General features: G+C 43.0%; 1 protein-coding gene across 4 annotated transcripts in view; it reads left to right on the top strand.

Moving 5' to 3' along the window:
- The window catches only part of ST3GAL1 (ST3 beta-galactoside alpha-2,3-sialyltransferase 1), a 108,009-nt gene that overhangs the window by 50,741 nt on the left and 35,342 nt on the right, over window positions 1-21,926 (top strand). For all 4 annotated transcript variants that reach the window (XM_069957069.1, XM_069957072.1, XM_069957070.1 and 1 more), the window contains exon 3: window positions 20,496-20,555. The gene's annotated coding sequence lies outside the window, so the exon portion shown is untranslated. The remainder of the gene's footprint in view (window positions 1-20,495; window positions 20,556-21,926) is intronic.

The following is a 21,926-nucleotide window of genomic DNA, read 5'->3' on the forward strand; positions in this document are numbered from 1 at the left end:
GCGGATCATCCCGGAACATGTGCCTGAGGGGACCTGCTGATCTTTCTATATACAACACTCTGTATCTTATAACGTCCTGCGTGTTCAGAGATGTCCGTGCGAGGGATGGAACCAGATCAACAATTTCTATAGACATCTACTGGGACTCGAAGACTTAAAGGGACACTAACATTATGTCATTTTTTTTAAATAAACTGCATGTGACAGTAATATTTCTGGTTGTCTGATGTTGGTGGGATGAGCCTGGGCACGGCAGCACTCGGGATATGAGTCACTTACCTTGTCATTGTTTCGGCCTGTCTCTGCACGCTTACTCAAGTGCCCTGGTAATCCTATACTATTGTGTGCTAATAACCTGTACGTAAAGCTCTGAAAAGTACATCGCTCCAGGCAAAAGCACAAGTCATTAGGGTTATATAGGCGGCTACAGAGCTATGTGTCCTTCTGTGAATGGATTTAAAGAGCCAGGTTTGTCATTGTACTTTGTTAGATTATATAATGGGATCAGGAAGCCGAGAAAGTTTATCTGTAGTCCTGAATATATCATGTAATCACCTGGAGATGTTACTGCTAATATTATATTGTAGAGTGCTAGGAGACTGTGCAGTCATAGTGTATATACTGAGTGTTTATAAAGGGCAACTCTGATTATACTAGAATAATAGTCAGGAATATAACTACTATAATACTGCTCCTATATACAGGGATATAACTACTATAATACTGCTCTTATATACAAGAATATAACTACTATAATACTGCTCCTATATACAGGAATATAACTACTATAATACTGCTCCTATATACAAGAATATAACTACTATAATACTGCCCCCTATATACAGGAATATAACTACTATAATACTGCTCCTATATACAAGAAAATAACTACTAAAATACTGCCCCCTGTATACAGGAATATAACTACTATAATACTGCTCCCTATATACAAGAATATAACTACTATAATACTGCCCCTATATACAGGAATATAACTACTATACTAGTGCTCCTATATACAAGAATATAACTACTATAATACTGCTCCTATATACAAGAATATACTATAATACTGCTCCTATATACAAGAATATAGCTACTATAATACTGCTCCTATATACAGGGATATAACTACTATAATACTGCCCCCTATATACAAGAATATAACTACTATAATACTGCTCCTATATACAGGAATATAACTACTATAATACTGCCCCCTATATACAAGAATATAACTACTATAATACTGCCCCCTATATACAGGAATATAACTACTATAATACTGCTCCTATATAGAAGAATATAACTACTATAATACTGCTCCCTATATACAAGAATATAACTACTATAATACTGCCTCCTATATACAGAAATATAACTACTATAATACTGCTCCTATATATACAGGAATATAACTACTATAATACTGCTCCTATAAGTTTTCCATCCAGAGCTCCTTTGTAGGTTCTGTTAAAAGACAGGACAAAGAAAACTCTGTACGGGACGGAAACCCATTGGACCCCATTAAATTCATTGTACTTAATGATGCAGACTGTTAATGGAGTTCCGGCAGAAGCGTGGACCTAGCCGCATGTTTTTTGCTTCCTATACTTTTAGTTTTTATTACCCAATAAATACATATTCATTGGATATCCTTCTCCAGCTTCATAACAATTACTCCTATTAGCCGCAGATCTAAGAGCTTCTTCTTTGAAGTGACAAATGAGGATGTAATGAGCTCCTGTCCTGCTCCAGTACAAGTCTCTGTAAATAAGAAGGTTCTGCAGCTGTGCACCCGGCTAATGAATCACAGGTGATCGCCGACTCCTCTATAGATGGAAAAGCTTTGATGAATATTTTCTGCAAAGACAAAAGAAGTAGATCAAAGAGAGAGAAGAGCAGCCAGAGATGAGCAATTGCTGGTCGTGTATGGTGCTAACCGGCATAGAACTTCCTACTTTCCTGACATGTATAACTAGGGCAGGCAGCGTCTACTTTTAACGTTTACCTGCCATAACGAAAAACATAAAACTTTTTACAATCTATCTATAGATATATGGATGTATGGCTCTTCCCATTTGAATCCTGTTATAATATTATATATTACTCTTATATTCTTGTACATAGAGGGTAGTATTATAGTAGTTATATTCCTGTATATAGCAAGCAGTATTATAGTAGTTATATTCTTGTATATAGGAGCAGTATTATAGTAGTTATATTCCTGTATATAGGAGCAGTATTATAGTAGTTATATTCTTGTATATAGGAGCAGTATTATAGTAGTTATATTCCTGTATATAGGAGCAGTAATATAGTAGTTATATTCCTGTATATAGGAGCAGTATTATAGTAGTTATATTCTTGTATATAGGAGCAGTATTATAGTAGTTATATTCCTGTATATAGGAGCAGTAATATAGTAGTTATATTCCTGTATATAGGAGGCAGTATTATAGTAGTTATATTCTTGTATATAGGAGCAGTATTATGGTAGTTATATTCCTGTATATAGGAGCAGTATTATAGTAGTTATATCCCTGTATATAGGAGCAGTATTATAGTAGTTATATTCCTGTATATAGGAGCAGTAATATAGTAGTTATATTCTTGTATATACAGTAGGGGCAGTATTATAGTAGTTATATTCTTGTATATAGGAGCAGTATTATAGTAGTTATATTCCTGTATATAGGAGCAGTATTATAGTAGTTATATTCCTGTATATAGGAGCAGTATTATAGTAGATATATTCCTGTATATAGGAGCAGTATTATAGTAGTTATGCGGTTCAGGGAAGAAAAAGAGTGCTGCACCTCACACCTATGGCTGATACTAGTGCCCCTAGGCTAAATAAAAAACACATCAGAATTTTGTGTATGAATTGATCAAGCCATACTGCCCCATGTACCGCGTGCCGGTATCTGATACACATGGGTCCCTACACTAAGTCCACACCGTGCCAGTCAGTGGCTACCAAACCCCGCAGGCGTGCACAGTCAGGGAAGGGGGGCCATGGGACGGCCCTGCGTATTTTGTTTCTCTCTTTTCTCCGTGTTTTGCACTCCTCCTGGTGAGACCCACATGACCGTAATTAGCAGGAGACACCTGAGTGCTCATGGTTTTAATCCCTCCTGTCTGTCCCATTCTATCTTTGATAGCTATGGTGAGTGCAATACCTTATCCAGACTTGTGCTGTTTGGGGGCAGCTTCCTCCGCCGGTGGTGCTGGCTGGGTTTTGGTGTGGCATTTTTGGGTCTGGTCCTGTGATATGGGGGTTGCAGGGCCGTTCCATGGCCTCCCTTCCCTGACTGTGCATGCCTGCGGGGGTGGTGGTCGCTGACCGGCACAGTGTGGACTTAGTGTAGGGACCCATGTGTATCAGATACCTGCACGAGGTACATGGTTCAGTATGGCTTGATCAATTCACATACAGAATTCTGTACCGAGAGGTACTAGTATCAGCCATAGGTGTGAGGTGCAGCACTCTTTTTCTTCCCTGAACCGTATTATAGTAGTTATATTCTTGTATATAGGAGCAGTATTATAGTTGTTATATTCTTGTATATAGGGAGTAGTATTATAGTAGTTATATTCTTGTATATAGGGGCAGTATTATAGTAGTTATATTCCTGTATATAGGAGCAGTATTATAGTAGTTATATTCCTGTATATAGGAGCAGTATTATAGTAGTATATTCCTGTATATAGGAGCAGTATTATAGTAGTTATATTCTTGTATATAGGGAGTAGTATTATAGTAGTTATATTCTTGTATATAGGGGCAGTATTATAGGAGTTATATTCTTGTATATAGGAGCAGTATTATAGGAGTTATATTCTTGTATATAGGAGCAGTATTATAGTAGTTATATTCTTGTATATAGGAGCAGTATTATAGTAGTTATATTCTTGTATATAGGAGCAGTATTATAGTAGTTATATTCCTGTATATAGGAGCAGTATTATAGTAGTTATATTCTTGTATATAGGAGCAGTATTATAGTAGTTATATTCCTGTATATAAGAGCAGTATTATAGTAGTTATATTCCTGTATATAGGAGCAGTATTATAGTAGTTATATTCCTGTATATAGGGGCAGTATTATAGTAGTTATATTCTTGTATATAGGAGCAGTATTATAGTAGTTATATTCTTGTATATAGGGGCAGTTTTATAGTAGTTATGGAACAAGGTAGAAAGAGAGAGGCGGTCACTCACCATTAGATGCCGAAAACATTCATTTATTCATCCAGGCATGAACAAAGCAAGGAAGGGGGAAGGTGGAGGAGCAGGTGCAATCAGACGAACGTTTTCACGCTATCGCGCTTCGTCAGGTCTGGCGTGTCTAACACAGGTGGGGGTGTGTTTATAGGTCATGTGACATATGTGAAAATAATACAAAAAGTTATAAATTACAAAAAACACATATGAAAAACACATTAAAACCAAGCCGGAGTAACATGCTAAAATAGTAGAGCATTGAGGTCATTTCTCTCATTGAGACCGGACACCCCTGTGGCATCCAATCGGATAATCCATTTTGTCTCGCATTTCAAAAGAAGTTTAAGCCAATCGCTACCACTGCTAGGGGGATTAACCCTTTCCAAGCCTATAATTCTTAAACATTTAGCGTCATTTGCATGGTCATTGCGTATGTGATTAATGAGGCGCGGAACACCCTTACCGGATTGCAGGGAATAGAGGTGCTCTTTAAAACGGACCCACATGGCTCTTTTGGTTTTCCCTATATAGTATCTATGGCAGGGGCAGATGACTGCATATACAACATGGGTCGTTTTGCATGTTATGAATTGCTTTATAAAGCATTCAATGCCTCCGAGGACGATGTATGACTGTGCCAACACCTGGGGGCAGTATTGACACTGTCCGCATTGTCTATTGCCCGAGGGCAGGGACTTAGTAAGCCAGGACTTAGGGCGATTAACTTTACCGGCCGAAAATATATCACCTATAGTTTTACTTTTCTTGAAAGTGAATAGGGGTTTGTTAAAGGCGGCACTTTTTATATCCTCATCCTGCTCCAAAATGTACCAATGCTTCCTGATAATATTTTTCAGGGTCTCATTCATGGAAGAGTTTTGGAAGGAGAACGTGAACCTTTTAAGGCTGTCATTGTGGAACTTATTTTCTCTTAGTTTAGGTTTACGTAGAGAGGTAATGCTTATGTTACAGGCTTTAAGGTACGCGTCGTTGATGACGTCAGAGGGGTAACCTCTGGTCAACAAACGGCTGCGCAACTGATTGGCTTGTACATGGAAGGACTCGTCATGGTTATTGATGCGTCTAATTCTGATCATTTGGCTATAGGGTATGGATTTTTTCACAGATGGAGGGTGTGAACTAGAGTAGTGTAACAAGGCGTTAGATGCAGTTTCCTTGCGGAAGACTGATGTGTGGATAGAATTATCAATAATTTCAATTTCAACATCTAAAAACTCAAGCTTGGTACCACCAAAATTGGATGTAAAAAACATATTCACAAAATTATGAGTATTCAGATATGTGACGAATTCAAGGAATGTCTCAGATGAGGCATTCCAAACAATGAAAATGTCATCCACATATCTGAAAAAAGAAACAATATACTTAATGTAAGGGTTGTTAACAGAAAAAATCAAATTTTGTTCCAACCAAGAGAGAAAGAGATTGGCATACGTACAGGAGACCGGCGTGCCCATCGCAGTGCCGGTCTCCTGACGATACCAATCTCCCTCAAACGTAAAACAATTGTTACCTAGGACAAACAAAAGGGCTTCACTAATAAAGGATCTATAGGCAGGTGATTGACCCGTGCGCCCAAGGATGTGGTCGACAGCCCCCACACCCGCATCATGAGGGATGCGGGTGTACAGGCTCTCGACATCGATGGACGCCATAGAATAACCGGACTGCCAAGAGATGGTATCTAAAGCGTGCAGAAAGTCATTCGTGTCTTTCAAATAAGTAGCAAAGGTGGGGAGCAGGGGGCGAAGGGCCCAATCAAGATATTGTGATACTCCTTCCGTCACCGAGCCGACCGCCGAAACGATAGGACGGCCCGGCGGCCGGCTCAGCGACTTATGTATCTTTGGTAACAAATACCATTTTGGGATGCGAGGGGAATCAGGGATGAGCTTTTCAGCTGTTTTCTGATCAAGGGCTTTATTAGCCACTGCTCTGTGCAGTAGTCCCCGCAATCGCTCTTTAATCTTGATGGTGGGATCTTTGTCAATCTTGACGTATGTGATCGTCTCGCCGAGTTGGCGATAAGCCTCTTCTAAATAGTGTTTCTTTTGCATGATGACAGTAGAGCCACCTTTGTCTGCACGCACAATTTTCAGGTCGGGTCGTTTTTTAAGCCAATCCATTGCTCGTTTCTCACTCTGTGTCAGATTGTTCTCAGGCTTAGGGTATACTTGAGCTTTAGCATCCCGGAGTACAGATTTAAAAAAAATATCAATGGCTCCGCCTGGAGGAATCTGAGGAGAAAATGTTGAGGGCTTTCCTCCTAAAAAAGGCTCGTCTGTTTGAACCACTAGATGTGATACAGGTTGTTCCCCGTCTAAGGTGGATAAGGTATGGATACTTGATAAATCTTGGATAGTCAATTCTTCTGGCATGAAGAAGCCCAGAGGGCCAATATGATACTGAGGGGTGGAAAGCTCTGAGTTAGGCATAGATGTTTTATGAATATTGAAAAACTTATGTAGATTTATTTTTCTAATAGCCTTGAAAAAATCAACTTCAAAATTTTCATACGAGAATTCTTCATGAAGGCCGAAATTTAACCCTTTACTTAATAGTGAATCGCAGCCGTCCGGTAGATCTACTCCTGAAATGTTGACAACGTTAGGAGGATCAAGGGGAGTTGTGTTGGTAGAGGTTATTTCCAGGATACCTGCTTCCGTTTGGGGGCTCTCTTGCGGTCTGTGTCTCCGCCTCCTCGTACGCCCTCTCCGGATCGGCCTCCTAAAGGGTTACCCCTGGATCTGCTGGGGTCCGACCTATGTTTATTGCCATTGTCAGACTGACTAGAGTCAGAGTCCGTTGTGCCGTAATCCATAGCTTTTTGATGGAAAGTGCTTTTCTTTTTGTTGCTATGGCCTTTTGTTTTATTTCTGGTATTCCAGGTAAAAACCCGACCCTGGTCATAGTAGTTTATAGTGGTTTATAGTAGTTATATTCCTGTATATAGGAGCAGTATTATAGTAGTTATATTCCTGTATATAGGAGCAGTATTATAGTAGTTATATTTTTGTATATAGTAGAAGTATTATATTAGTTATATTCTTGTATATAGGAGCAGTATTACAGTAGTTATATTTTTGTATATAGTAGAAGTATTATAGTAGTTATATTCCTGTATATAGGAGCAGTATTATAGTAGTTATATTTTTGTATATAGTAGAAGTATTATATTAGTTATATTCTTGTACATATGGGCCACTACAATAGTAGGTATAACTGCTATAATATTGCTCTTTAAATTCATGAATATAACTACTTTAATTCTTCCCCTATGTAGAAGAATAAATCTCTAAATATTTGCCAAAAAGGCCGCTCCCTTATCATGTTTTGGCTGCACAGGGTGTTATGCGCAAGGATACTCAATATACCCCCTCCACCTCCTAGTAGTAAACTACATAGTCTATGTATTATTATCTCCATGCTGATCCCTCTATATGCTATGTATACTCCTATCTCATCAGTCACTATTGCTGGATGTGTGGGCCAGGCTGTGTCCCACTCTGCATACGTCTCCATTACCATTCCCCTCTCGTTGTGATGATCAAACCTATTAAACTTGGCACAGATCTTCCGGACTCCGCAAACTTTGTTCTCAGTGTGAGATGTGCTGCTCGTCCCTCAGGCGTCCTGTAGGATTTGCGCATCCTCTCTATTTGTCAGGGCGTTTAATAATTCATCCGATTATGCAGCGGCGCACACACATAATTGATCTGTTAATTTTAAGTGAAAAATATTCTGTTTGGCGATACAAGACAGAGACAGAGCGCCGGCACTGCAGGGATCTAGGATGGTAATTACAGGCTGCTTTGTAATTTAACGTATGCGCTTGCCGCTGGAGGGGGGGAGCGGGGGAGGAGAGGGATCCTCTGATATTTTAGAATGTGAGGGAGTAGGTGGGAGTCACCATAAAGTTACATTACATGGGAAAATTTTTATAGGACTCTGTGAATGTGTCTGCAATGATTAACTAAATTATAGCACTCAATGTCAGTCTGCTGCATCAAAAGCCGATGAGATATTGTACTTTATAGCCCTGGCTTCTATAGAGTAAAGGATTATATTAGCCCTTTATAATGCACTGGTTTTGCCGCTATGTTTTCAGTATGCAGTACAAGTTAGGGCAATAGTTGCATAAAGATATCCGAGAACTAGAGAAAGGGATGATTAGTTAGTGTAAGGCATGGAAGATCACTCTATAGATAGGTTGTAAAAACTACAACTATTTCCCCCCTGGCTGGTTGCTTATATGGGAATGACCCTTGGGTATGTTCCTGACTATGCTACAGTCCCCCCAGTACACCTGCCTCTGTAGTGTCCCAGGACAGGTGTGCCACTAAGTCTTATGCCACCTGTCAAAAGGTAACCTCGTCAGGTGTCACACTCTGGGATGATGGGTGCCCTTCCGCACCATCACCACTTGGTGTCTCACTCTCCCGTGTCTCTGGGCACATCTGAAGCTATGCTAAGGGTTAACTTGTATGTTCCACTGTTATCTGTTGTCCAATCACTAGCTTGGGTGCCTCGCTGTCTCCACCAATCTTCCTAGTACTTTTCCCACCAATCGGAGGTTAGTCCCAGTCACCGCTATTTAAAAGACACTTAACCATCGGGGGATCGGGAGCAAGAGCTGTTAAACATTCATGTGTATGTGGTGATCGGGAGGGATAGTGGTCTGCCAAACATTCATGTATAGGTAGGGTTTGGGAGACATAGTGGTTGGCCAAATATTCATGTATAGGTAGGGTTTGGGAGACATAGTGGTTGGCTAAACATTCATGTATAGGTAGGGATCGGGAGAAATAGTGGTCGGCCAAATATTCATGTATAGGTAGGGTTTGGGAGACATAGTGGTTGGCTAAACATTCATGTATAGGTAGGGATCGGGAGAAATAGTGGTTGGCCAAATATTCATGTATAGGTAGGGTTTGGGAGACATAGTGGTTGGCTAAACATTCATGTATAGGTAGGGATCGGGAGACATGGTGGTTGGCCAAATATTCATGTATAGGTAGGGATCGGGAGAGATGGTTGTCAGCCAAATATTCATGTATATGTAGGGATCGGGAGACATAGTGGTCGGCCAATATTCATGTATAGGTATGGTTTGGGAGAGATAGTGGTCGGCTAAACATTCATTTATAGGTAGGAATCGGGCGAAAGAGCGGGTAGCCAAATATAAATGCTTATATAGGGATTAGGCGAGAGTGGTCGGCCAAACGTTGATGTGTAGGAATCGGGAGAGATAGTGATCTGCGGAACATTCATGTGTATATTGGGATTAGGAGAGATAGTGGTCGGCCAAACATTGATGCCTATGTAGGGATCAGGAGAGGTAGCAGTTAGCCGAACATTTATGTGTATATAGGGCTCAGGGTTCCCTATAGTCTGTAACAATAGGGCCACATAGGTCTGCATCATTTTTTTTTTTTTTTTCTTTAACTATTTTCTCTCCATTAGATTTCCCTCCTTTTCCGCTCCTATAGCGCCCCCTACAGTTAGGGTATTTAGGATGTTTCCCCCCGTTTTTATCCTTATACCCCATTGCCGTAATCGCCTTTGTCCGTCCTAACTTTCTTCCATCACTTTTCTTCTCTCGATTTCCCAGTTTGACCTGCTGCAAAGATTTTTTTTTTTCCCCTAATCCTCCGTCCTCATCAGAACAAATCCCCAATTCCCAGCTTTATATTGCGTTATGTTCGGCCAATCTTCACATGTTGCAGTGGCTGTAAGCCCCGGTGAGCTCCGATCATCTGCTTGGCTCTTATAATCATGGTGGTGTACAGAGCAAATCACTCCATGGCCAATGAGGTCACCGCGGGGGATTCTGACCGGGGTTTTTTTTCCCATTACTATTTTTTTTTTTTTTTTTTTTAGAAGATTGTGAAAAACTGAGTTCAATATCGCAGCTTTACCAGGTATTGAGAACATGGGGTTATTTAAAGTGCAACTTCATACAAAACTTCCTCCATGTTCTGGACTCATCTGTTAGAAAGAACAGATACAGGGAGCTCCCTCTGGAGGACCAGGCACCTCCATGCATTACTTTCACGGTGTAATACTTCATTTCTCCTGTGGTGGCGCTGCTGAAAAAACTGGACACTTGTGAACACTGTAAATCCACAGATTACAGGTGATCACTGGAGTTTCCATTACATTATGAATCTGCTCTTCATCAGGGGACAATTATTTCACTCCTCTCAAAATTTTTCTTAAAGGGGTAATCTGGGATTAGAAAAACATAGATGCTTTCTTCCAGACGTGGGGCCACTTTTAAGATCAGTTATATTGATGTGACTAGAGCCTAGTTGTAATACCACACACAACCATAGGACAGGGGTGGCGCTGTTTTTGGAATGAAGCAGCTGTGTTTTTCTAATCCTGGAAAACCCATTTGAGGGCCCTATTACATGGACGATTATCGTGCGACATATCGAATTTAAACGATAATCATTCTGTCTAATTGCAGGCAACGATCGAAAAATCGTTTGTATGTCGTTGACCGTTAATTTAGATCTGAACCTAAAATTATCGTTAATCGTTCGCTGTAATTCCACATTCGTTCACTCCAGTTCCGCATTTGTTCACTAATCGTTCAGTGTAATTGCACATTGTCCATTGTTTTGCTGGGAACAGATGGAGCAAACGATCCTAATAACGATCGCAATAACAATCGTATTTACGATCTTAACTAATGCGTTTACACAGAGCGATAATTCGCCCAATCGAACAATTTACGGTTTTGAAGTAACGAGATGTTTTTTTTTATAACGATCAGCATTTAGACGGAACGATATATCGTTTGGGAAATTCGTTATTGCTATCGTTTTAAAATTGCTTAAGCCCTTCTCATAGGGCAAATCGATGAAAGACTGTTTACACAAAGCGATCTGCGAATTTTTAGCGAACGACCAACGATGATTTGAACATGTTGAAAGATCAAAATGAACGATTTCTCGCTCGTCGCTTGATCATTTGCTGTGTTTACACAAGCCGATTATTGCTCAAATGCGATCGTTATCGTGAAGATTCGAACGACAATCGTTCCGTGTAAACGCAGCATTACGACCATCGTTCTGTGTAATATGGTGAACAATTTCAGGTTAACAATAAACAATCTCATTTGCGATCATTAGTCGTTAATCGCTAAAAATCGCTCAGTTTAATAGGACCCTAAAGGCCCTATCCCACGGAACGCTAATCGGCCATATTCGGCCGATATCGGCCATAACGGCCGGTAATCTTCCCGTAGAATAGGAGGCAACGATCAGCCCACATCGTTTATGTTGGCTGATCGTTGGAAGTCGTTCGTCTTTCAACATGTTGAAAGACATACGACTTATATAGCAGCGATCTGCGCAATAGGAGCAGCATCAGCAGACCGCCGCTATATTCTATGGGCTGCCCGGTCGATCAGCGAAACATGAATAGCGGTGGGAGTTTTTGTTTATACAGACTACAGGGTTAGGACTCATCCCATATGGAGCCCTCAGGTTATCCTTCTTAGCACTGAGACAGATCATGTGACACTCTAAACAAACAACAGAAATGATTCTAGAGTCCCACAGCTGAAATTACAGGAGGTGGCTCTCCATATAGGCTCATTCCAAAGGTACATGGAGTCACCTTATCAACCCACCTCCCCTCGTTTGGCATTTGATGGAGAGAACAGCTCATACACAATTTTCTGTGTGTACAGCAGAAAGTAGCAGCTCAGAACTGGGGATAGGAGACAGAACAGGTAATGACACATACAGGGCCGGACTGGGACTTAAAATCAGCCCTGGCAATCAAACCCCAGCAGCCCACATACCATATCATGGTATATCAATTCTGCTTCATTTAGCCATGTCCCCCACTACTCCCTTAAAGGGAAACAATCAACCGATCAGTTCCCTGGAGCATTGTATAAAGCACCTGGAGCTGCCGCGACAAGTACCGACCACGGCCGCAGCAGGTGCTTTATAACGGAGAAAATGACTTTTATTCCCCGGCTTGTGACTAGATACAAGCGGGGAAGTAGTCATGGTGGTCGGCTCCCTGCTTGTATCTAGTCACTGCGCTCTGCCTGTCAGCGCGCTCGGCGGGATGATTGACAGGCAGAGAGGCCAGTAACGGACCTCTCTGCCTGTCAATCATCCCCTCTGAGCGCGCTGACAGGCAGAGCGCAGTGACTAGATACGAGCGGGGAGCCGACCACCATGACTACTTCCCCGCTTGTATCTAGTCACGAGCCGGGGAATAAAAATCATATCAGCTCAAACGGGCTTATTAGTTCCCTTTAAACATGTGAAACCCACCATCAGCACCTAAAAATAATGCTATAACATAATCTGCTGTGGATTTGATGCGGCATATTTATGCATTCATTTCAACTGATTAAATCTGAAGCATCAAATCTGCATTGGATTAGGTATGAACGTGCCCTTAAAGGGAACCTGTGGGGTCTATACCAGGTACACGGCTGTAGAACCCAGCGTACAGGTCAGGGACCTGACCTTTAGTCCAGTGTAAACCTTTATAATCATTCTTTCCATTACCAGCTGAAGTGTCACAGAGGTGGAACCACAGCAGCACCTTCTGCCTCCGCCCCTTCCTGCCCTGACTGATGGACGTATAGGGTGCTGCTGCTGCGGCTGCTGTTGTGAAACTTTAGTTGGTAATGAAAAGGACAATTATAAAAGTTTACACTGGATTAAAGGTCCTGTCAGTGATATCTCCCTCACACCTGTCTGCTGAGATCTACAGCCCTAGACCTGGTACGGACCTCACAGATTCCCTTTAAAGGAGAAAAACATGGCCACTTTCTTCCAGAAACAGCGCCATACCTCAGTTTGAGTGAGGTATTGCAGCTCAGTTCCATTGAAGTGAATGGAGCCAAGTTGTAATACCTCACATAACCTGAAGACAGGGGTGGTGCTGTTTTTGGACAAAAGTTACTATATTTTTTTTAATCCTTTTATCCTGACTATGTCTCCATATAATGGCGGTATAAGTAGTAAGGTTTTAATTATTAAAATGTGTCTGCTGGTTGTGATCTCATGTGTAATCAAAGCTACATAATAAGCTGGTAGATAGATATTTCCTACTGGATATCTATCTATCTATCTATCTATCTATCTATCTCCTATTTCCTATCTATCTATCTATCTATCTCCTATTTCCTATCTATCTATCTATCTCCTATCTATCTATCTATCTATCTATCTATCTATCTATCTATCTATCTCCTATTTATCTCCTATTTCCTATCTATCTATCTATCTCCTATCTATCTATCTATCTATCTCCTATTTCCTATCTATCTATCTATCTATCTATCTCCTATCTATCTCCTATCTATCTATCTATCTCCTATTTCCTATCTATCTATCTATCTATCTCCTATTTCCTATCTATCTATCTATCTATCTATCTATCTATCTATCTATCTCCTATCTATCTATCTATCTATCTCCCTCCCTATCTATCCATCTCCCTCCCTATCTCCTATCTATCTATCTATCTATCTATCTATCTATCTATCTATCTATCTCCTATCTATCTATCTCCTATCTATTTCCTATCTATCTATCGCCCATCTATCTATCTATCTATCTATCTATCTATCTATCTATCTATTGCCCATCTATCTATCTATCTATCTATCTATCTATCTCCTATCTATCTCTCTATCTATCTATCTATCTATCTAGAACTTTCTGTGCATGATACTCTCATAGTTAATAACACCAGTAAGCAAATATTATCACCATACTGTACACGTTACTGCCATACTGTTACTAAGCAAACCCACCAATATTTCCTATACTACCAGTATATAAGTAACAAATAATATCACCACACCATGAGCACGGCCATTATCACCACATAGTGACTAATACCACTACACTGTGACTGAATACAATCCACTATATAAAACACTAATATTACCAATAATACCAGAATACACAGGACGAGTAATACCATCACACCATGTCCACTACTCTCAGCATACGGTGACTGGATAATACCACTATCCACCAAATAACAGCCGCTATATAAAGACCAATATTCTCCCAAAGCAGTGACCAGAGAACACAGGTGTCACACTCCGGCCCTCCAGCTGTTACAAAACTACAGATCCCATCATGACTGGACAGCTAAAGCATGATGGGAATTGTAGTTTTGCAACACCTGGAGGGCCTGAATTTGACACCCCTGATACTGAGGTAGATCCCAGCTGTATAAAGGTTCTGCAGACCTTATAAGTGATTATAGTGCAGTTACATTCTGTCACTCACAGTAGGCGTCTTCTCTGCATGAAGAGATGTCCACTTTACCTTTTCTTCTCCATCTGGCTCCGGCCATCATGAAGGCTTCTCTGGCCATGACTCCTCTCCACGGGATCTGCCAGACAGACATTTTAGGCTTCATGCTCCAGCAACATCTTCCTCTATACATCCTCATCTATACATCCCTCCATATATAATAGCCTCCCCTCCCCCGCTGCACATCTCTCCATATAGAATAGCCCCCCTGCTGTACATCCCCCCATATAGAATAGCCCCCCCGTGTATCCCCCAATATAGAATAGCCCCCCTGCATCCCCCAATATAGATTAGCCCCCCTGAACATCCCCCCATATAGAATAGCCCCCTGAGCATCCCCCCATATAGAATAGCCCCCCTGTGCATCCTCCCATATAGAATAGCCCCCCCTGCATCCCCCCATATAGAATAGCCCCCTGTGCATCCCCCAATATAGAGTAGCCACCCTGTGCATCCCCCAATATAGAGTAGCCCCCCTGTGCATCCCCCAATATAGAATAGCCTCCCCTGTGCATCCCCCCAATATAGAATATCCTCCCCCGCATCCCCCCAATATAGAGTAGCCTCCCCTGTGCATCCCCAATATAGAATAGCCCCCCCGTGCACCCCCCCCAATATAGAATAGCCCCCCCCTGCATCCCCCCAATATAGAATAGCCTCCCCCCGTGCATCCTCCCATATAGAATAGCCTCCCCCTGTGCCTCCCCCCAATATAGAATAGTCCCCCCTGTGCCTCCCCCCAATATAGAATAGCCCCCCCCCCTGTGCATCCCCCCCAATATAGAATAGCCCCCCTGTGCCTCCCCCAATATAGAATAGCCTCCCCCTGTGCCTCCCCCCAATATAGAATAGCCCCCCCTGTGCCTCCCCCCCAATATTGAATAGCCCCCCCCAATATAGAATAGCCTCCCCCTGTGCCTCCCCCCAATATAGAATAGCCTCCCCCTGTGCCTCCCCCCAATATAGAATAGCCTCCCCCCAATATAGAATAGCCCCCCCTGTGCCTCCCCCCCAATATTGAATAGCCCCCCCCCAATATAGAATAGCCTCCCCCTGTGCCTCCCCCCAATATAGAATAGCCTCCCCCTGTGCCTCCCCCCAATATAGAATAGCCTCCCCCTGTGCCTCCCCCCAATATAGAATAGCCTCCCCCCACTATAGAATAGCCTCCCCCCACTATAGAATAGCCTCCCCCCAATATAGAATAGCCTCCCCCCACTATAGAATAGCCTCCCCCCACTATAGAATAGCCTCCCCCCAATATAGAATAGCCTCCCCCTGTGCCTCCCCCCAATATAGAATAGCCTCCCCCTGTGCCTCCCCCCCAATATAGAATAGCCTCCCCCTGTGCCTCCCCCCCAATATAGAATAGCCCCCCCTGTGCCTCCCCCCCAATATTGAATAGCCCCCCCCCCCTGTGCCTCCCCCCCAATATCGAATACCCCCCCCCCCCCCTTGTGCCCCCCCCCCACCATGGCCACATGTTAAGGGGTTAAAAAAAAAAAACCACACATTCTCACCTGTCACCTCGTTCCCGGCAGCTTCTTCCTTCCGGTCCCGGATCTTTAGTCTGCAGCCTCTTCTCCCTGCTGCAGCGCGTCGGCGGCGTCTCTTCTCACAGGTCCTCAGCGGCGCGTCAGGGAAGTGACGTCAGCCGCTGGGGTCCTGTTAGAGGTGCCTGCAGACGTGCCTGCGCGCGGCACGTCTGCAGCCCCGGGCCGGCCCTGACACCTTCCAGCTAGGAAGACTGGCCGGCCACAGGAGTGACTGGCAGGGCCGGGGGCCAATGGCTCCCTGGCTCTGTCAGTCAGAGGCAGAGTGCGGCCGCTGCAAGCTGTGAGCGTTCATCTTGAACGCTCACAGTTAAAGGGCCAGGGCGCCGGCCCTCTGCAGAGGCTGAATGAATAGCGCAGCGGCCGGCTGCGCTATTCTTGCAGCCACTGCTGAGGGCCGGCGCACATGGGGGCCAGGAACGGCGGCCCCCGGATTGGTAATACTGGCAGCCCAGCGGGCATGTGCCCGCTTTGCCAGATTACCAATCCGGGCCTGGACACATATGGAATGAATTATTAGTGCTCCAGAGCGGGGAAGATTTAACAATTATTTTACCTGTATGAAATACCCCTTTAAGTGAGTGTTGCAATACCAGATGCGAGAATCTCTTCTTTGGGAGGATTGATTAGCATCAGCCATGAAATTCTATGGCTTATTTGGTTTTCCTACAGAAGCAAGGACACCTGTCAAAGGGCAGGAGTCTCGGCTCCTGTAGGATAATCAGTGAGGCGTACATTCACTTAAATTCAATGAACTAGGTGCAGAGGATTACCTGTATGACTGGGTATAGCATGTACGCCTAGCTCCCAGTGTATAGGAGCCTTTGAGAAGAGTCCCTGCTTCTGCTTCATCCAACTCTGTCATTGAAGGGTGCCATGGAAACTTAGTACAAGAGCAGGAACCCCTGTCTAAGACAAGAGTCCCTGCTTCTATAGGAAGTGCAAGGCATAAACTGTACAGCAGCAGAGACGTCTGTCTAAGAGAGGAGTCGCTGCTCCTATAGGAACTGAACTGCAAGGCATAAACTGTACAGCAGCAGGGACACCTGTCTTAGAGATGAGTCCCTGCTCCTGTGTGTGTGTGATTTATTGATGACTAATCCCCAAAAATTCTGAAATGGATAAAACCAAATTTTTGGTGACCTTTTGCATGGAATTGGTGACCAATCTTTAAAAATCATTCATTGCTAGGTGTAGGGCCCATGAACAGATTTTAAGAAGTAAAATGTCAAGCTCCTGGGGCACAAGGCAGAATCTATGACAAGTTCCCCACCTACCATTTATTCCTGTAATATCTGCGCCACCTTATATGACACAGGAGCCTTCGGGTCCCGTAGACACCATGGCTGGAATGGTTCTCCCCATAGCCGCCCCCCTGCCCTCCAGCTCTCTGTTCTTCATGGATAATATCTGTAGCGTTACACATGTGTTTCTGTTTAGGTTGGAGCATTTTCGGCTCTGAATGTTTTTGCTCTGTGCGATGGTTTTTGTGTTTTTTTTTTTTTACATTTATCTTAAATGAATTTAAGCAGAAGAAAAATTGAGCAACATCTGTACAAGGCAGATCCAAGAGAATCTAATGATCCATCCGAGCCAACACGCTGACACGTTAATGGAAGAGAAGTGACTCACGCCCAACGTCACAGGAGTCGTTTTATTACATTTGCGTGATCGACGGGTTAGAACAGCGTGAAACACTCCTGTGAGCGAAATGCAGTCATGGGGATTTTGGTCATTATTTAGACAGACAAAAAGAACCAAGAGACAGGTCATGTATACTGGTTAATCTCCTGCCACCAGGGGTCGCTGCATATTAAGAACACAGTGACGTCTACTGGTCACATATTGAAAGTAGATGATATGGGTCCTGGGTAATGGACAAAAATGTTTTCCCTGATGTCCCTTCTCAATGTGGTTATATCTACAACAGAACCTCAGGGGTGGATCCTTGTCATGTCCCGCCCCCTAGGAGCATGTACTAGACATATCACACTCTCTTCAAATTTTGGTCCTCGTTTTCAGAAGAGGGAGTCTTTGATATACCCCCACTATGTGTAAAGTGTATGGGGCAGCTCCCCTCTTATAGTCAGACTCGTTTTACAGTAATTCTGCTATTCATCCTCAGTATGAGGGGGTCTCCAGGAGATATAAATAAGCGTAACATGCTCTAGCGTGGACATCAAGGTGGTGCTGTATTGTATTATCACATTTTAGAAGATTAGATACAATGGTATCGTAGACACCTTGAGCAGCAGGGTATCATGGTACACTGTTTTACAGGCCAAAAGATAGAGGCTTAGATACACTGGTCAAAAAGTATCACGCATGATCAACAGAGAGGATTCTACAAGAATGGCTTAGATACGCTGATCAACAGTGGTATACATAATACCAGACCAGACGCAGCCTAGATATTCCTTTCTTTTTCTAATCTCAGATACCTGTATTTAATAGCAAATCCAGTATTTCTGATTCCCATTGTCACATTTTTTTCCTCTTCATGTGAAGTTCCCATAAAAGTCAGAGTTGACACAATGTGTATCTTTGATTGTAGGTTCTGAGGGATTCAAGGTTGCTTCAAAGGCTTAAAAATAGAGATGCCAGAATGTCTCGAAATTCTATTCAAGAGGATTGATTAGAATCAGCCATGAAATTCAATGGTCAGTTTGGTTTTTGTACAGAAGTAAGGACACCTGTCAAAGGGTAGGAGTCCCTGCTCCTGTACACTGAGAAGTGAGGCGTGCATTCACTAAAATTCAATAAACTGTGTGACTGGGTATAGCGTGTACGCCTAGCACTCAGTGTACAGGAGCCTTTGAGAGGAGTCCCTGCTTCTGTATGTAATTTCCATTTCATCCAACTCTGTCATTGAAGGGTGCCATGGAAACTAACTACAAGAGCAGGAACCCCTGTCTAAGAGAGGAGTCCCTGCTCCTATAGGAACTGACCTGTAAGGCATAAACTGTGCAGCAGCAGGGACACCTCTCTAAGAGACGAGCCTCTGTTCCTATAGGAACTGAAGCGCAAGGCGTAAACTGTACAGCAGCAGGGACACCTGTCTTAGAGACGAGTCACTGTTCCTGTGTGTTATTGATTGATAACCAATGCCCACAAATTCAGAGATGGATAAAACCACATTTTTGGTGACATTTTGCATGAGATTGGTGACAAATCTTTAAAATCATTGGTTGCTAGGTATAGGGCCCATGAACAGATTTTAGGAGGCAAACTTCTGCTATGTACACTCTATAGACTTAAATGGGCAAATGAACATAACAAGTGTCTTTTTGGCTAAGCCTGGCGGTATACAGTAAGTGGGAAGTCAGTATACAGGCCTGCATTTACATGGTGGGATGTCGGTATACAGGCCTGCATCTACATGCTGGTATTCAGTCGGTGGGATGTCAGTACACAGGCCTGCATTTACCTGGTGGTATACAGTCAGTAGGATGTCAGCATCTACATGGCAGTATACAGTCAATAGGATGTTAGCATGTACATGGTGGTATATAGTCGGTGGGATGTCAGCATGTACATGGCAGTATATAGTCGGTGGGATGTCAGCATCTACATGCCAGTATACAGTCAGTTGAATGTCAGCATGTACATGGCGGTATATAGTAGGTGGGATGTCAGCATCTACATGGCGGTGCCTTCATCCGCTCCCCGGAGATTATGTCACATTTTAGCAATCACGGCTCGTTTGACGCCACCTACATTTAGTAAAGAACACAGAGAGATTTTCTACCTTCATCAGCGCCATTGCGGTGGTAATAAGTGCCATTAATTCAATTTTCCCCCTATGCTTATGTATAATAACAGCCGGGGGTGCCCAGAGGCGGCAGAAAACCGTACGGCGCTGTTTAGCACCTGATTATCGCACGTACGCCGCTCCGTATCTCTAATTCCAAACAGCTATTCCCTGCAATTAGCCGCTAATTACCCAGAGACGGTAAAGTCAGAGCCTTCCATCTGATGAGACTGGCGGGGACGGGCGAGGAAGGCAACATAAAGAGACTGCAGGTGCGCCAGATATTTATGTCATACTTCACTGACGCACTTATTTTAAGAAGCGAGGGATGAAGCTCAGCTAACAAGACTATTCAAGGGCAGAGGAGAGAGGGGCTTAAAGGGGGGGAATGCCCAGCTTATAGCAACATTTCGACAGAATATTTAGCACAAAATAATTTACTGACATATTTTTATAATGGTGATAGCTCCAGAGCTGCACTCACTATTCTGCTGGTGAAGTCCCTGTGTACATACATTACATTACTGATCCTGAGTTACATCCTGTATTATACTCCAGAGCTGCACTCACACTTAATCCAATGTATCTACTCAATTTTTTTTTATATACCTGCTGTTTTTATTTTTCAGGTGTGACATCCACCCGTCATTGTGAATTTGGAAGCAGCTTTTGCGTCCTTTTATCTGCAGGTATGACTCTTTGTGTGTCCTGAATGTATAGAAGGTTTGGATTAGGGAGAAGTGTGGGGATTAGAGCTGGGGGGATGGGGGGCATTTATAAATCCCTATAATCAGTGTAGTGATCAGGGATCCATGAGTTTATACCCCATTGACTCCAGTATGTGGTTCTATATGATGTAATGTGTGGCAGTGTATATAGGCTCTGTGATTGAGGCTGCTAATGACTTTGGCTCCACAGCACCCCCTGGTGGTAGCAATGTAGGGGCAATTTCTTATAAAGAATAATGAGAAGGATCACAATGGCTGTCCCCATGTAGCACCATAAAAGTTTCTCTTTTACTGCTTGTTCAGATCCCGTCCATCTTCGCTTCTCCTTAGCAGATTCCTTTCACTTGCCGGAGGGGCCGCAGACCCAGGGGGGGGGGGGAGATTGATGAAATCCAGATTTCAGCTGTTTGTATGCTTGGAGCTGAATTCCAAAAAAGAAAGTAACTAAGAAATCCCGACCCTACCCCCTCCCCTCGCCCCATCCCACCCCCTTCATTGTAAAAGGATTTTTCCCTACAACCTAAGACGGAGACACGAAAGGTAAAATCTTTGCATGTGTCACTTTTTTGGGGTCATAATGAGAAGGATACGGCGGCGGATTTACAATTATGTTGAAATAAGTAAAAAAAAATCTCTTACCCCTATGGTGAGATTGCGCAATTGGCGGAGATTTTAGAATGGCACATGTAGTACAGACGTGCTGTGTGCCGCCATATGGTGCTCACTTGGTTCATATGTTAGTGATATTAGCCTTTTAATGTTTGGAGATGTCACTGTAATATGTGGACGTCCCACGGATCAACAGAAGCAAAGATATGGTGGCCATATGCATTAAAGTGCTCATCTATATGACGTATATGGGGTTGTCCCAGCTGTATCCCTGGCAAATGGTGTCAGGGTAAGCAAGATCAGGAATGTTGAATAGGGGTTGTTCACTATTTTTTTTTTTCTTTCAAAGCAACTGGTGCCGGAAATAGCCAGAGATTTGTAATTTACTTCTATTAAAAAATCTTCAGTATTACAGTACTTATCAGCTGCTGTATGTCCTGCAGGAAGTGGTGTATTCTCTCCAGTCTGACACAGTGCTCTCTGCTGCCATCTCTGTCCATGTCAGGAACTGTCCAGAGCAGTAGAGGTTGTCTATGGGGATTTGCTACTGCTCTGGACAGTTCCTGACATGGACAGAGGTGGCAGCAGAGAGCACTGTGTCAGACTGGATAATACACCACTTCCTGCAGGACATACAGTGGCTGATAAGTACTGGAAGACTGCAGATTTTTTATTAGAATTAAAATTTAAATCAACTGGTGCCAGAGATTTGTAAAAAAAAAA

The sequence above is a fragment of the Dendropsophus ebraccatus genome, chromosome 2, assembly GCF_027789765.1.
Source record: "Dendropsophus ebraccatus isolate aDenEbr1 chromosome 2, aDenEbr1.pat, whole genome shotgun sequence".
NCBI lineage: Eukaryota > Metazoa > Chordata > Amphibia > Anura > Hylidae > Dendropsophus > Dendropsophus ebraccatus.